This window comes from Ailuropoda melanoleuca, chromosome 1 (genome assembly GCF_002007445.2).
Source record: "Ailuropoda melanoleuca isolate Jingjing chromosome 1, ASM200744v2, whole genome shotgun sequence".
Lineage (NCBI taxonomy): Eukaryota > Metazoa > Chordata > Mammalia > Carnivora > Ursidae > Ailuropoda > Ailuropoda melanoleuca.
In genome coordinates, this window is record NC_048218.1 from 102,890,280 (window position 1) to 102,907,718 (window position 17,439).

At 41.3% G+C, this 17,439-nt stretch overlaps 1 protein-coding gene across 3 annotated transcripts in view; it reads left to right on the plus strand.

Annotated features, from left to right (window-relative positions):
- VEPH1 (ventricular zone expressed PH domain containing 1) overlaps window positions 1-17,439 on the plus strand; it is a 242,030-nt gene that overhangs the window by 109,664 nt on the left and 114,927 nt on the right. The gene's annotated exons all lie outside the window — the stretch shown is intronic.

Consider the following 17,439-nt stretch of genomic DNA (forward strand, 5'->3'; position numbering starts at 1 on the left):
CACAGCCAGTTAGTGACTCAACTTCCCAAAGAAAACCAAAACCACTATCTCAGTGCAGAGTAACTTCTGAATAAATCATGGCATTTGCCAGAATTTTTTCGAAATTGGTGAAAACCAGAATGTAACAAAAAAAAATTCTAAAAAGTGCAAAAAATGTGGCAAAGGAATAAGAATGTAATACAAATAATGCTTGTATCTCTTACTTAAGTCAAGAAGCATTTAGTAATTGCTTACTCTTACCAGGAACTCTGCTAGAAGCTAGACATAGAGAGCGAGATAAAACATATTCCTTGTACCCAAAGAGCTCACTATCTAGTAGAGGAAATAAATATTTAAGTGGGTAATTAGAGAACAGCGGGAAGGCCATGCTTAATCAAGATGCGGTCAAGGAGTATGGGGGCACACAGATAGGGATCTCTACTTCTGCATGGCGTGAAGAGGAATAGGAAGCTTAGATCAGGGAATGCTTCCCAGAAGAGATGATATTTTGAACCAAGTCCTAAAAGATGACCAGACTGTACCAGGCTGTCTTTTGGGCAGCATGTGAAAGAGCACACTTTCTAGAAACAGAAGTCATTTTGCATGGGTAGGGTGTGTGTTTGAAGGAGAGCAACATTAGGTAATGCCAGTGAAGTGGTAGGCAAGGACCACATGATGGTGGGCTTGACACCTTCCTAAGGAGTTTGAATTTTACTCTGTAGGCTATGAAGAATCATTGTGCGGTTTTGTACAGGGCAGGATATTGTCAGAATCCATGTTTCAGGAAACTCACTCTGATTCCAGTGAAGAGAATGTCTCAGGAAGAGGCAGACTGAAATCAAGTTCAGTGAGGGAAGGACGGAAGAGTGTCCATGGGTATTAGCCAGAAGGAAATTATTGAAAATTGTGGTGATTGAACCACCAGTGATATGGGTGGAAAGAAAACAGAATACCTGGGGTTGAAGGGAGAGAGTGGATAAAATGTATCAAGCTGGGGGCGCCTGGATGGCACAGCAGTTAAGCGTCTGCCTTTGGCTCAGGGCGTGATCCCGGCGTTATGGGATCGAGCCCCACATCAGGCTCCCTCCGCTAGGAGCCTTTCTTCCTCTCCCACTCCCCCGCTTGTGTTCCCTCTCTCACTGGCTGTCTCTATCTCTGTCGAATAAATAAATAAAATCTTTAAAAAAAATGTATCAAGCTGGCCAAAGTTTATGAAAAAAATTTGTGGGGAAAAAAAAGATCATGTAAGATTAAGGAAGGGTTGTATTTTATTTAGCTATATTTTGAATAGGGAAGCACTTGGAAAGTTTTATAACACTTAGAAGTTAAAAAATGGCTTCCAACATGTACTCTCATTTGGTCCTCATGATCGCCCCATAAGGCAAGAAAGGCAGATATCATCATTTCTATTTTAAAAAAGAAAAAAATACTTCTATTTTTGAGGTGAGAGGTGAGTTAAATGTCTTCCCAAGGTTAAACAGTGACTAGGAGATAGGATATGGACTCAAACCTTATCTTCACGCCATGCACTGGAGGATACTCAGTTCTAGAGAAGGAGAAGGGCCCATTTGAGACGAGTGTCAAATTTTTTGAGTTTTTGGGATATCAAATGATGCATACCATTTCCAGTGTGAATTAAAGATTCCAAAAACGTAAGAAGCCATCCTGACAAAATAGTGAGCATTTAATCATCAGGGTCCACTTTCTGTCCAGTCTGGCTCGGAGTCTGAAGGTTCCAAGAGACATAAAACACCATCCCTGCCCTCAGTGGATTCACAGTCAGGTATGTGAAGGGACTTTGGTAGAAGTGCATACAATGGGCTGTGGAGCATGAGAGATGTACTGACCAACAGCCAGGCAATTACAGAATGTTTTACAGAGAAGGTGAAATTTAAGTTCATCCCATATTTATTGAGTACCTTCATGGGCCAGGCATTTCTCTAGGTACTAGATTAAGTTGCACAGGATGAATGAGAGTTCTTCAGATAAGGGTAGAAAGGAGACTTCAAAACACAGAGCGCAGCATGTGCAAAGTTACAGGGGCTTGAGTGTGTGACCCAAACTAAGGAAAAGCTGTTGATTCATTGTGGTTGGAGCCAGTAGATCAGGGCGGGGTAGGAGAGTAAGCTGAAATGTTAGGTCAGAGGCTTTTATATGTGGTGTCAGGAAGCGAGGGGCTCGTCCCGTAAGCAATATGGAGGCTTGGAAAGATTTTAATCCGGGGCATGATCACAGTTCCTAGCAGAGTGATTAGCAGGTAGGCGCTCGAGAAATGTTTCTTCACTGAAGGACCAGGTAAATGAGGAAGTGGCTAAAGATGTGGAGCGCTGACTGGATTTGGCCGGAGCAGCAGGATGGCAAGAGAGTGACCAGGATGGTATCACTGGAACCTCAATAAACAGGCTCTTCCAGCTGTGGGGGAGGCCTGAACTAAACCAGGAGTGGAGGACCTAAGAAGTCAAGGAATATGATTATAATGAGGAGAGCACAGAATTATGAGGAACTGATTACCAATGGGAGGTAGGGTGAGGAGAAGGGGAGGATTGTGGATAAAACCCAGAGACACCTAGTTTGAGTGACCGCATAGTCATGGAAGATGATGCTAAACCGTGAAAAGAGGGATGGGAGGGGAGCCCAAAAGGCAGGATCTCTTAGTCCCCTATACACAGAGAATATTATCTGGCCAATAGGGTCATCAAAGTCAACAATAGCTATTCATCCAAAGAAGACTACTTGCAAGGGCACTTTTGCTGTCAACACCATAGTGGGATCTATTGTTGGCTGCTTCCATATAGAAATGTCTACAAACTAGGGTTTCTAATTTTGGTACTATTGAAATTTAGGCTCGTTAATCCTTGGTTATAGGGCTGACCTGTGCCTTACGGAATATTTGCCAGCATCCCTGGACTCTACCCAGTAGATGCTGGTAGCAGTCCTCCCCCTCAGTTGTGGCAACCAAAAATGTAGACATTGCTAAATGTACCCTGAGAGAGAAAAATCACTTACAGTTGAGAACCACTACTATATACATACTCTGTCCAAAATGGTATTTTTACAGACCCATGACCTGCATAGCAACAGCCTGAACACAGTGATATCCAAGAAATCCAAGGCCAGCATCACGAAGGGGTGATTTGTCATTTGTATGCAAGCACAAAGTCACTGTTGGCCGATTTTCATGATGATGTGGTTTTAGAAATTTGGTTTAGAGCCCCTACAGCAGGTGTTTGGGGGAGCCATTTTATATTCTGTGCACAGCCAGCCTGCTTATTTCTTCTTCCAGTGATGAGCGACATGTGTATCAGGTGTGAAGGCTTAGGCACCTGTTCTAGCCTACACGCTCTCTATTGCCTCTACAAACGCAAAGTTGCAAGAGGCCAGTTGGCATCTGCAAGAGTAAATATGTGAAAAATATTTACATAAAGGAAAAACATGTTACACAAGGGTGTTACCCTGGGCATTCTAACAAGAAAATTGATCTTTAATGAGTAGGCCCAACCCAGTTAGCAATAAACAATTTCCCCATGAAAAGAAGAATTTAGGAGATATGTACATAGGAGGAAAAAATAAGATTTTACTATTAAAATATGAAAATTACACTTAAATGTAAAGAAATAAAAATGTCACCACTCACCTCACGTACCACCACCACCATCCCCACCACCTCAACCTTTCTCAATTCAAAATACTCACTCTGCCAGTGTTCAACACTCACTGTCCATCTCCTTCTAATCAATTGTAATTATTCAGTGGGAACCTCAAAATGCTGGTGTGGATAGCCAGCCTTTCATATTAGCTGCTCCTCCTCTCTGGGATGGTTGCTAAGGCTTCTCTCCCCACATCTTTTTCCCTAATAGCTTTCATTGTGACCACTTAGCTTCAGTAATTTTAATCTGCATCCCCCAAAGAAGAAAGGTCTACACTTTTGTCTAAAGCACCCAGCAAAATGTGATCCTTAAAATTAAAGGGGAAATGAATAAGTGAAGAGAGTTTGAAAGAAAATTAAAGATGATAAAATTCAAAACAGATGTCATCTAATTTAGAAATCGGACACTTAGCCCAGCAGGCCCGATTTTAGACTTCAGGCCAAAAATACAAGATTATCAGAAGAAAAACAATTAGCATCCTAGAGAGAATGAAAACTGAAGCAGACGGGAGCCTTCTTTGTGCCAAGTCATTCGGAATTAATTGGGTGAGTTCCGTTAGATGCACCAAGTAACACACTTGTGCTTTTCTTTTTTCTATGTTTTAGAAAGAACATTTATATCTAAACAACAAACCACCAGGGCTAAACAACAGGACAGCCAAGCAAAGCATTTAGATTTTAAAACTAATTCTGGGGAAGCAAAACGAGGTAATGGCGATTATGGATTAAAAAGGAAGGTGACAAGATAAGGGAAAAGATTATACCTTTCAGAATTGTGGGAGCCCTAAGTAGCCTTTTAGGCAGCCATTAACCATTAACCCGTATGCCAGCCAGGACCCAGGGGAATCTGCAGAAGGAGAGGTTGAGCTCCTGGCTACTGTGTGCTGGCTGGGCAGTCAAGTGGTCATTCGACTAGAAGACACCTTTGCCCAGGGCATGTGGTCCCAGGGAGATGGCTCTTATCAGGCACCATCAGATTTGGGGACAGTTTGTCACAGGTCGTCTTAGTAGGTGGTTAGGCTCAGGCCCCAGTTGGGGATGGAAACTTTGAGGGAATTGTGAAAAGAAACAGGAGTTGTGTGTGTGTGTGGGGGGGTGTCCAATAAGAGAAATGAGAAAAGACAGGATGAAAGGATGGCGACGGGAAAAGGCCTAGGGAAAGCAGAGGTCAAGGAGGAAGGACACCCACATACAACCCCAAATCCCAGGCCTGGGTGGGGTGTTTGTGTGTGTCAGGGGGTTTACAGTTCCCTCCAATCCAGCTTTCCAACCCTAGCAAAAGCCATCAAGTCATGGGGGAACAAAGTTGCTTATAAGAAAAGTTTTAACACAAAGCATGTGGTTAAAGCTTTCCCAAACCTCTGGCGTGGTTAAGTGGGGGGTATGTTCTTTTGCTGTTTTGGTGGGAGTGGTGGCAGTAGTGGTGAGATTTTGTGTTTATTCTTTGTTTTTAAGAATCAAGACTGGGGGTGGAGAGGAGGGGGAGTGAAAGGTAAATTACGGTCAAAACAAAATGGGTAGGTATAAATCTGATTTTGGTATAAATGGAAAGAGATGACACAATGGAGGGTAGGCAATAAAACAACAGTGTGTCAGGGAGAATGAAGGGAACACAGAATAAGGAGATGGATGTTCATAAGGAATGACTCCAGGAAATCTGTCCTTCTTGGAGTGGCCTCGGAGTTTTGGTTTATCCTAAATTTCATGCAATAAACATCAAAGAAATGGATTACAGGGGGGAACCAGGGATTTGAGTTGACATGGGGCCCTAATGTGTAGCCAAGCCACATGGCCTGCAAAGACCCTTCCCAAACTGTGAGACCTTTTGCCACCTGTGTTCCAGAGTTCCCATCTTCATACCCTGGGATCACATCAGAACCTACCCCTGGTGTACTACACAGTCCCTGAAGGCATTGCCCAAGAGGTTGAGAGTGATGGCTTTTTCCTGGGTCCACAACAGAAATTCCAGGGGGCCAAGTTCTTTACAACTTTGCAAAACAGGCTGTTACCTGTAGGTCTGACCATACCTTTAACTAGCTTCTACCACATGATAGATTTTGTGCCAAGCGCTTTTGACTACATTATATTGTTTAATCCTCACAACAACAAAGACTTTCAATATGTATTAAGAATACAGGGCCTTCACATTAAAGTGTAATGAAGTAAACCTTGTGCGCAGGTGAGAATAAAGGAGCATTCTCTATCTATCCTTACTCCCCTCTACGTCCATGGTAGTTCTTGTAGGGGCAATAGTGCAAATGCCCAGACATTGGCTCATAGAATTTCCTGTCATTTCTTCCTTTGGTCTAGTCCAGGAGCTTTTACAGTGCTCACAGTACTTCATGGATAATTCAAAGAATGTTAGAGGAATGTCAAGGGTGACTTTTGCCTATTCCTCCCCAAAGTGTTACCTCCCTAACCTTTATCATTATCTTCTAAAATGCCCTGTTCTTCCCTCTTTTCCCTTTGAAAGCTTCCCTTATCTAAGGCTCCATTTTGGTACCGCTTCCCAAAGAGGTGTTCGCCATCCATCCCTGCCCACTGTGACCCTCTCTCCTCTGAGCCACCACAGTTCATACTGCCATTCCACTCCTCTGCACCCACAGTCCTGCTCTGAAGTGTTAGCTGTCTTTCTGTGGGCCCCTCTTTTCTCCTCCAAACTTGAGAGAGCTAATATTCACGGCCTGTGCTCTATGGAAGGAAAATAGAGTCTCAAAATGCTTATAAGAGTTCCCACTTCTTTGAGGCAAGACATGTTTATACAAAGAGAAATTGATTCTTTGAGAGCAACTGTTGGCTCAGGAAATACGAGGAGGTTCAAGATCATAATTAAAAACATGTGATACTCTGGTCAGCATGGCCCCCTGCTTAGGAAAAGCTGAATGTAATTTCGCCCCACCAAGGTAACCAGAGTTTTAATAAAAAACAAGTATATCTTTTCAATCTAGAGAGTTCTACACTGGTCATTGTTTACAAAGTGAATTGTAACAGCTATTTGTGGCAGTAGCTGTGGCTGTTGTCACTCCATGCTTAGGGAAGGGCGGGCTTTGTGTTGTTTGCCCCTCTTCTTACTAAGGAGATGAAGTCTGACATGTGGTACCATTTATGCTCCATGTGTTGTTCATTTACTCCACCATTTGTCCTTCCTTAAAGCAGTATTTATGGTGATGTGAAGGTCTGTAAAGGTATTTCAGGAATTCGTTTATCAGCAAGAGATGTAGGTGGGAGACATCATCATCAGCTTCCTAGACAATGAAGCAAGCCCAGGGAGTGTGAGGCCCCAGAGGCGCTGGCTCTGCGAGTGTGGACAAAGAGCAGCGGAGGTGGGAGGCAGGGCAGCCCTGCCAAGGAGCATGAGCCGTGCAATTGCAGCTTAGCCAGGGGATCCAGGCTCCCGGCCTGTAACACAGAAGTGTTTAAAAACCCAAGACACACCAAAAAAGAAAAGAGCTTTTCATCAAGCTCCTATGGCTTGGCGTCCTATTGGAAACAAGACAGGAAACAGCACAGCTTTATCCTGGAGAAAAGGAAGAGATGCACTTGTGGAAGAAGAGGTGAGAGGGACTTGACCGTTTATAGCCTCTTGCAGGAGAGGTAACACTCCCTGGTTCCTTTTTGGAATCAACCATAACTGAGCTCTGAGTTTGCTATTTGCATGACATTTCCTGAGTTTTGAACACCTTTTCAGTTTTGGTTAAAGAGGATGCCAAAATTCATTTTTCAGATTCCTGTGAACGGTTGTTCAATGATTATATGTCAACTCTATTGGTGTCTATTCCCCTAGGATGTTACTCAGAGATATGAGGGTACAATGACCCTTGTAGGTTACTGCATTATCACCAACGCCATTATCTGTATTACTTACTCCTGGGGTAGATTCCGATGCAACTTGAACCAAACACCTAAAGAGAGGCAGTTGGAAAGCGATGTGACGTGGGTGTGCTCTGGAGGCAGGCACTTCGTGCTGGGTTTACTTGTCGACCTTCAGTACAGTACGTAACTGAACTTCTCTGTGCCTAAGCTTCTCTGTTTGTAAATGGAGATAGTAACAGGACTTGCCCCGCTGGCTAATGTAAGAAGTAATACATGTAGCGAACTTGAACGGTGAGTAGCTCGTGCATAGAAAGCCCTCAGTATTAAGTATTAGTACTCTGTTCCAGGTGGGCATGCTAGTAGGTGCTTTCACTTAGCACGTCCATTACACCAGAGCTACTGAAAGCATAGCTCGTGAACCAACACCAGCCTGCAAACTCTTTCTTACTGGCCTGTGACAAGGTTATAACAGGGATTGTGAAAATAAGAGTTTAGAACTCTTATAGCAATTTGACATTGCTGCAACATCAGATGAATGATCAGTGGGCTTATAGCTGTCTTTGTTCTATTCATTTTATTTCTCTGGTAATTTATTTTTATTGTATTTCACAAAAATATTGGTCTGTGACACACGAAAATTAAAAAAAATCAAACAGCTGGTTCCGTACCACCCGTAGATTGAGAAGCATTGCATTAGATCATCAATGCTGCTGAACCCAGGCAAAGCTCAGAACATTCTTTAGTAACCAATATTTTGCTCTCCAAACGCTCCTTTGGGACCTAAAGAAAGAGATTTAATAGACGAGAGAGAATGAACACAACACTTCAGCCATGACTGAGAGCAGCTCTTGTGGGAAAAGCAGTTGTTGATGGGATTCAGCTTTACCATCAGGCAAAAGGTAGGCTTCATATTAGGCCGAAGGCTGTTGGCTAGACTTTGCTATAGGCAAATGTTGACTTCTAGTTGACAGCGATTGAACCACAGCATTTTATGTAGTGTTCTATCCCCCGCTCAGTCATTGGTGTGTTTTGACTGACCATATCTCCCCATTTCTAGGTAGCTATGTGTGTCAACCAATTAAAAATGAGGTAAGAGATCATACTTGGGGTGGAAACTATGAGACGGTGTACCAAAAAGGAAAACTTAGCCATTTTTTTGTCCTTCCAGTGTCAAAAGCTGGCAAGTGACAATGTCTCCACTTTTTTCCTCTCCAGGCCCCGTGATTGCATTTTCATGGTGGGTACCCTCACTAGCCCCGCTCCCCACTCACGTCCCCAGACAGTAATATTAGCCTGGAAAAAGAGGAGCATGTTGTTGTTATAGTTCTTACCCCGATTTAAAGTGTTCTTTTTTTAATAAAAATTTATTATGTTAGTGACCATACAGTACATCATTAGTTTTTAATGTAGTGTTCCATGATTCATTGTTGCCTGTAACACCCAGTGCTCCATGTAATACGTGCCCTCCTTAATACCCTTCACTGGGCTAGCCCATCCCCCAGCCCCTCCCCTCTGACACCCTCAGTGTGTTTCCCAGAGTCCATAGTCTCTCGTGGTTCGTCTCCGCACTCTGTCCTAATGACATCACTACTTTACATCTTTATACTCCTTGATAGTTTACAAAGCACTTTTGCAACTTGTCCACATCCGGGTGACAATTTGCTGGGATCCAGCAGCCTTCTGTTAAAGCTGCTGCTCGCCTGGCCTGCCCATTCGAGTCTCAAGAATCCTAAGTAAAGACTCGGGGCACATCTGGACCACCAGTCAATGGCAAAACTGACAAGGTACCTTTACCTCGGAGTCGATAAAGACCTCCAGTGGCTGGAGGATGACAAAGCTACGAGATGGGAAGCACACACAGTTTACCACGCATCAACTCCAAGTAATGCACGGATTGTCTCACCTCACTGCAGAATCAGTGAAACCCGTCGCAGCCTTTTCAAGGGGAATGCCGGGGTCCTGGTCTGATTCAGATTCCCTTCTTCCGTGGTCTGAGCCATGTGCTTCTCAAACTTGAATGTGCCGGGGGGGGACTTGGGGATTGTGTTAAAATGCACGTTCTGATTTGGTGGGTCCCGGGTGGGTCTTGAACTTCTGCCTCTCCACAGCTTGGAAGGTGATACTGATACTGCTGGCCCCGTGAGTCCACTTTGAGGGCCGGGGCTTTGCAGTTTTTGCTCATCCTTTCTCCATATCCCATTCTCTCTCATGCTGGCTGAATGAAAAGCAAGCAAATGACTGAGCATCTGTGTTAGAGCGGTCACTTCCTCGTATCAGGGCTTTTAACTTTTATTCTGATTGCAGGGAATTCCTTTTATTTGCAATTGCTCAGAATTTATGCTTACAGTACAGAGTTGTTGTTGTTGATTTTAACGAACTATTTGTGCATGCCGGTATCAAGGGTCACTATCCACACTCGTGAGGATGCTGCGGGGATGAGAGCATTGTATAGTCCCCCTGGCTCTGAGCAAGAGAAGCTCATCTTCCAGGTTTGCTATCGCCTACACAAGCTGCCTTCTTCTGGTGTCACGTGTCCGCATGGGGCAGCAGCCACCCACGGTTTTACCATTCGACTTTTCATGCCCGTTCTGTATGGGCTACACTGTCAAATCTATTACACAATGCTTTCAGCAATCTGATGGTGCTCAATCATTAATCCCATTTTTATATGACAAAAACGAGGCTTAGATTTATAAAGAGATTTACCACATCATGAATAAACAGGAAATTGGAGTCACAGACCTTCCCTGTATGGTTATGTTCAGTTCAGTTCCCCACAACCATCTCTTTTTTTTTTTTTTTAAAGATTTTATTTAGTTACTTGACAGAGATAGAGACAGCCAGCGAGAGAGGGAACACAAGCAGGGAGAGTGGGAGAGGAAGAAGCAGGCTCATTAGCGGAGGAGCCTGATGTGGGGCTCGATCCCATAACGCCGGGATCACGCCCTGAGCCGAAGGCAGACGCTTAACCATTGTGCCACCCAGGCGCCCCACAACCATCTCTTTTTGAGAACCCTTTTTAAAAAATCTTGTGTGAATGAAATAAATGATAGAGTCGTTTGATTTTAGGCAAAGTTTTCCCAGTGGTATGAGTGGTCTCCATATAACTGGGCAGCTACTGGTCCCTGCTCTTGCCCATGAAGCAGGTCAGAGGCAGACTAGAGTACAAAGACCCAGACTTGTCATTGTCCTTTCCCTTAGTATTTGAGTGTGGCTGTCCCAGCACTATTTACTTATTACAGTCCCAAAACAGATGACAACACTGTGGGGCTGGGGGATCCACTGTCATTCTGATGATGACTGAGGAGCCAAGAAATTGCTGAAGAGGAAAGAACATAACATCCTAAGAATTTAGGACTCCAATGTGGATTCGATCCATCGTGTTCTCCTACTTCTCCCCTAACACACGTCTGCAGGAGTACATATTCTGGACATGGGATCATAAGCCAAGATCGTCAAACTGTAATGTTACTATTTTTTTTTACTTGAGGAGCTGAGGAGAGAGGCTGCCAGTCTCTCCACGCCTGCCAGCTTCATAGTCTCATCTTCAGGCTTAGTGAGAGCAGTGAGCTAGCTGCCCAAGGGCTAATTTGTTTCTGAGGGGAGTCCTGCTCCCACAAGAGGGAGGTAATTAAGCCTCCCCCTGAGCATCCCTAGAGGTACTTTTAAAAACTTTACTTTGGCAACAAGACCAGAAACTGTTCAGACTGGAAATCGTCTGAGCCTCTTAAATGTGGCGTGTTGAGTTAAAGCCAAGTTAATATTTAGGGGATTATAGAACTCTGACAAAGATTTCTGTAAAATTGCCTCTGGAGTTGAAAGTGACAAATGGAAGAGAAATACCACCCCCCTGCATGAGCCCAACCCACCGGCCTCCACCCCTACCCCCCACAAGTAAACACACACAGGACCAATGTCTCCACCGGTGCTTCTGCATTTGTGAGGCATGTCCTTGCTCTCCAAGGAAAAGAGAGTTTATCTCCAGAAAACATTTTGGCTCTGAACAAATTCTCTCCTGTCTTTTTATTTTTTTATTTTTTATTTTTTTAGTTTTTTATTATGATATGTTAGTGACCATACAGTACATCCTTAGTTTTTGATGTAGTGTTCCATGATTCATTGTTTGCATATAACACCCAGTGCACCATGCAATACATGCCCTCCTTAATACCCATCATCGGCCTATCGCAATCCCTCCACCCCCGAAACCCTCAGTTTGTTTCCCAGAGTCCATAGTCTCTTGTGGTTCATACCCCCTTCTGTTTATCCCCCCTTCATTCTTCCCTTCCTTCTCCTACCGATCTTCCTATTTCTTATGTTCCGTAGATGAGTGAAACCATATGATAATTGTCTTTCTCTGCTTGACTTATTTCACTTAACATAATCTCCTCCAGTCCCGTCCATGTTGCTGCAAATGTTGGTTAATCATTCTTTCTGATGGCTGAGTAATATTCCATTTTATATATGGACCACATCTTCTTAATCCAGTCATCTGTTGAAGGGCATCTCGGCTCTTTCCACGATTTAGCTAGTGGACAATGCTGCTATAAACATTGGGGTGCATATGGCCCTTCTCTTCACTACGTCTGTATCTTTGGGGTAAATACCCAGTAGTGGAATTGCTGGGTCATAGGGTAGATCTATTTTTAACTTTTTGAGGGACCTCCACACTGTTTTCGAAAGTGGCTGTACCAACTTGCATTCCCACCAACAGTGTAAGAGGGTTCCCCTTTCTCCACATCCTCTCCAACATATGTTGTTTCTTGCCCTGTCCGTTTTTGCCATTCTGACTGGCGTAAGGTGGTATCTTCAAAGGCAGGAGAAACAAAAGAAAAAATGAACTTGTGGGACTTCATCAAGATAAAAAGCTTCTGCACAGCAAAGGAAACAGTCAAAAAAACTAAGAGGCAGCCCACGGAATGGGAGAAGATACTTGCAAATGACACTACAGATAAAAGGCTGGTATCCAAGATCTACAAAGAACTTCTCAAACTCAATACATGAGAAACAAATAATCAAATCAAAAAATGGGCAGAAGGTATGAACAGACAGTTTTCCAATGAAGACATACAAATGGCTAACAGACACATGAAAAAATGTTCAAAATCATTAGCCATCAGGGAAATTCAAATCTCCTGTCTTTTTAGACCAAATTTAAAAACTAGGAGAAGAGAAGGAGCATGAGTGTTTATTATAAACTCAAATTTCTCTCTACCATTTCCTGACCTTCCAACCTAAACGTGGAACCAAAACGTGTCCTAACTCCCTGTCAGCAAAATTCTGTAACAAAACCCAGGTGGATCAATAACCAGTGACAGAAAGTTCTCTTTGGTCCATCTTGAGCCTCTAGCTGCCTTGGTGACTCTTCATTATCACCCCTGTCCCCTGACTTCTGTGTTAACAAGTCTCCAAATCATAAGAACAAGGAAGATTGTGTCATTTAAGAGAAAGTCTTTGTGGTGAGAATTCTGCTTATCAGTAATTCTCATCAACCTCATATGTAGAGATCACTTCTCTGGCCCGGATATTTTATTGTCATTTCTTCACTCTTCTTATTTGGCTTTTTGCAAATCCCTCATTTTACTCCTTCTCTTACTCCCTGCTTCTCTGCATTTGATTTTTACTAAATGACACCACCCCACCCTCTACCCCCTATAGGAGAAGAGGCGGTAGAAAAGGAACCCTTGTGTACTGTTGTAGGAATGCAAACTGGTGCAGCCACTGTGGAAAATAGTTTGGAGTTTCCTCAAAAAATTAAAAACAAAACCACCATGTGATCCAGTAGTTCCACTACTGGGTATTTGCCCAAAGATTAAGAAAACATGGATCCAAAGATACATGCACCCCTATGTTTATTGCAGCATTATTTATAATAACCAAATTATGGAAGCAGCCCAAGTACCCATCCATAAATGAGTAGATAGAGAAGATATAAATACATATATATATACACACAAATATATGTATATATATATATATAGAATAGAATATTACTCAGTTCAAGTTTTTGAACTTTATTTCAGAAATTTCTATACCTGGGATTATTAAAACTTAAAAATTACCCAATATGCGTGTATCAGATATTGAGCATTATGCAGATTTTTAAATATGAAAACATGTGACTTGTTAGAGAAAGAATTTCTCATAAATTCACTAGTTTTTTTTTTCTTCCTACATAAAGCTCTGGGTTACATTTTCTTCCAAAAAACTTCAAATTTCATATGATTATAAGTCTTCCTGGATAATTTTATTGGATCAGCTTCTGGCTTTTTAAAAATATATATATATATTTTCTACTTACAGAGATCTTTGTTTTTTGTACTCTTTATATCAATTTCCTTATCTAAGTAATAGGGAAGACAACTGTGCTTAACTCATAGTGTTGTTGCAAAGATGAGATGACAGAATCGGTGAGAAGCAGTGCTCCTAACAGATAACACACTGCTCAACAGATGTTAGATTCTATTATTAGTATTATTGTTATTGTAATTGATAGCATTTATATTATTATCATTATTATTATTATTCCTTTGGAAACTTCATCAGCCCTGTCTGTCTTATTTTAATATATAGAGAACACATCAGTGGTCTAGACACAGGCAGACCAATATTCCATATCCTGGAGGGAAATAATGTCCCCTGGAGAATGCCATGGCATCAGACTTTAGGAGAGGACACTCAGCTCCCTTTCCCTGTTCCTGTCTCTAGTTACCGGGTGTTGGCTATGAAGCCATGGCCTGAGTGAGTCAGACCTCTAGTAGCTGGAAGCATGTCTTCTTTCATTCTCAGATTGCCTTGTAACATCCCTCAGAGGGGACTTCGGGCAAGAGAAAAGTTATGGGTTATCCCTACACATCCACTGACCCTAAGAGGGGCAAGTCAGGTAGGTGCCTTTAAGGTAGAGTTGCCTGATAAAATACAGGATACCAAAATTTGAATTTCAGATCAACAACAAATAATTTTTTTAGTGTAAGTATACCCCCAGTGGGATATATTCTATTATTAGTATAATAATAAAAGTTTTTTATACTATACTGATTATACTAAAAAATTATTTGTTCTTGATCTGAAATTCAGCTAGGTGTCCTGTACCTCTATTTGTTAAATCTGGCAACCCTATTCTGGGGTAAATCCCTGCTGCTCCGTGGGCAGGGACCTGTACTGTTTATCTTTGTTTCCTTGTATCTGGCACAGTGCTTGACACACACAGGTACATGAAGTGTTTGTGGAATAAATGAACTCAGACCACTCTCTGTGCCTACTCCCTGTGCCCTGCCCGAACCCTCCTGAGTTCTACCACATGCCCATGAGGTGCCAGTGCCTTTGGAGAAATGTCTGCTCATGTCTTCTGCCTATTTTTTATTGGATTATTTGGCTTCGGGGTGTTGGGTTGTACAAGTTCTTTATATGTTTTGGATACTAACCCTTTACTGGATATGTCATTTATAAATATCTTCTCCAATTCAGCAGGCTGCCTTTTAGTTTTGTTGATTGTTTCTTTGGCTGTGCAGCAGCTTTTTATTTTGATGTAGTCCCAATAGTTTATTTTTGTTTTTGTTTCTCTTGCCTGAGGAGACCCATCTAGAAAGATATTACTATGGCTGATATGAGAGAAAATACCTCCTGTGCTGTCTTCTAGGGCTTTTATGGTTTTAGGTCTCATGTTTAAGTCTTTAATTCATTTTGAGTTTATTGTGTATGACGTGAGAAAGTGGTCCAGATTCATTCTTTTGCGTGTGGCTGTCCAGTTTGTTCAAGAGACTTTCCTATTGCATCTTCTTCCTCCTTTGTCAAAGATTAATTGACCATATAATTGCGGGTTTCCTTCTGGGCTCTATTCTGTTCCTTCGATCTATGTATCTATTTTTGTGTCAATATCATGCCGTTTTGATTACTACAGCTTTGCTGTATATCTTGAAAACTGGGATTGTGATACCACCAGTTTTGTTATTTTTCAAGATTGCTTTGACTGCTCCAGGTCTTTTGTGGTTCCATACCAATTTTAGGATTATTTGTTCTAGTTCTGTGAAAAATTCTATTGATATTTTGGTAGTGATGGCATTAAATCTGTAGATTGCTTTGGGTAGTGTGGATATCTTAACAGTATTTATTCTTCCAATCCATGAGTATGGAATATCTTTCCATTTATTTTTGTCATCTTCAATTTGCTTCATCAGTGTTTCATAGTTTTCAGAGTACAGGTCTTTCACCTTCTTGGTTAAGTTTATTCCTACATATTATATTGTTTTGTGTGATTGTAAATGGGATTGTTTTCTTACTTTCTCTTTCTTCTACTTCATTATTGTTGTATAGAAAAGCAACTGATTTCTGTATGTTGATTTTGTACCCTATGACTTTATTGAATTCATTTATCAGTACTAATAGGGTTCTTTTAATGGCATTGTTAGACTTTTTTTATATATAGTATCATGTCATCTGCAAATGGTGAATGCTTTACTTCTTCTTTACCAATTTGGATGCCGTTTATTTCTTTTTCTTGTCTGATTGCTGTGGCTGGAACTTCCAGTACTATGTTGAATAAAAGTAATGGGAGTGGATCATCATTGTCCTATTCCTGATCCTAGGGAAAAAGCTCTCAGTGTTTCACCATTGAGTGTGATGTTCGCTGTGGTTTTTTCATATATGGCCTCTATTATGTCGAGGTGTATTCCTTCTAAACCTACTTTGTGAAGGGTTTTTATCATGCATAGATGTTATATTTTGTCAAATGTCTTTTCTGTGTCTATTTACATAATTGTATAGTTTTTATTCTTTCTCATGATGATGTGAGTATCACATTGATTGATTTCTGAATATTGAACCACCCTTGCATCCCATGAATAAATGCCATTTGATCATGGTGCATGATTTTATTAATGTATTATTGGATTCAGCTTCCTAGTATTTTGTTGAGGATTTTTACATTTGTATTCATCAGAGATATTGGCTGTTCTCTTTTTTTGTAGTGTCTTTATCTGGTTTTGGAATCAGGGTAGTGCTGGCATCATAGAATGAATTTGGAAACTTTCCTTCCTCTTCTGTTTTTCTGGAATAGTTTGAGAAGAATAGGTATTAACTCTTCTTCAAATATTTGGTAGAATTACCTTTGAAGCTCTCTGCTCCTGGACTTTTATTTGTTGGGAGTTCTTTGATTACTAATTCAATGTCATTGCTAGTAATGGAACTGTTCACATTTTCTATTTTTTTCCAGCTCAGTTTTGGAAGACTTAACGTTTCTAGGAATTTATCCATTTTTTCTAGGTTGTCCAATTTGTTGGCATAAAGTTTTCGTAATATACTCTTATAATCCTTTGGATTTTGGCAGTATCACTTGTTATTTCTCCTCTTTCATTTCTGACTGTAGTTGTCTCTCTCTCTCTCTCTCTCTCCCTCTCTCTCCATTTCTCTTTCTCTCTCTCTTTATGAGTCTGGCTAAAGGTTTATTAATTTTGTTGGTCCTTTCAAAGAACCCGTCCTGGTTTCATTGATCTGTTCTATTGCTTTTTTCTTCTTTTTTTCAGCTTTTATTTCATTTATTTCTACTCTAATCCTTATCATTTCCTTCCTTCTATTAGTTTTGGGTTTTGTTTGTTCTTCTCTCCTAGCTCTTTCAGATGTAAGCTTTAGTTGTTCATTTGAGATTTTTCTTGCTTCTTGAGGTAGGCCTGTATTGCTATAAACTGCCTTCTTGGAACAGCTTTTGCTGCATCCCAAAGAATTTGGACGATTGTGTTTTCATTTTCTTCTCTCTCTATCTCTATCTATATATCTATATCTATATTATATAGATATATTTTTTTTTAATTTTCTTGTTGAATTCTTGGTTGACCCATTCATCGTTTAGGAACATGTTATTTAACCTCCATGTATTTGTGTTCTTTCCAGATTTTTCTCATCATTGATTTCTAGTTCCATAGTGTTGTGGTCAGAAAAGATACATGGTATGACTTCAATCTTTTTGAATTTGTTGAGGCTTCTTTTGTGGCCTAATATATGATCTT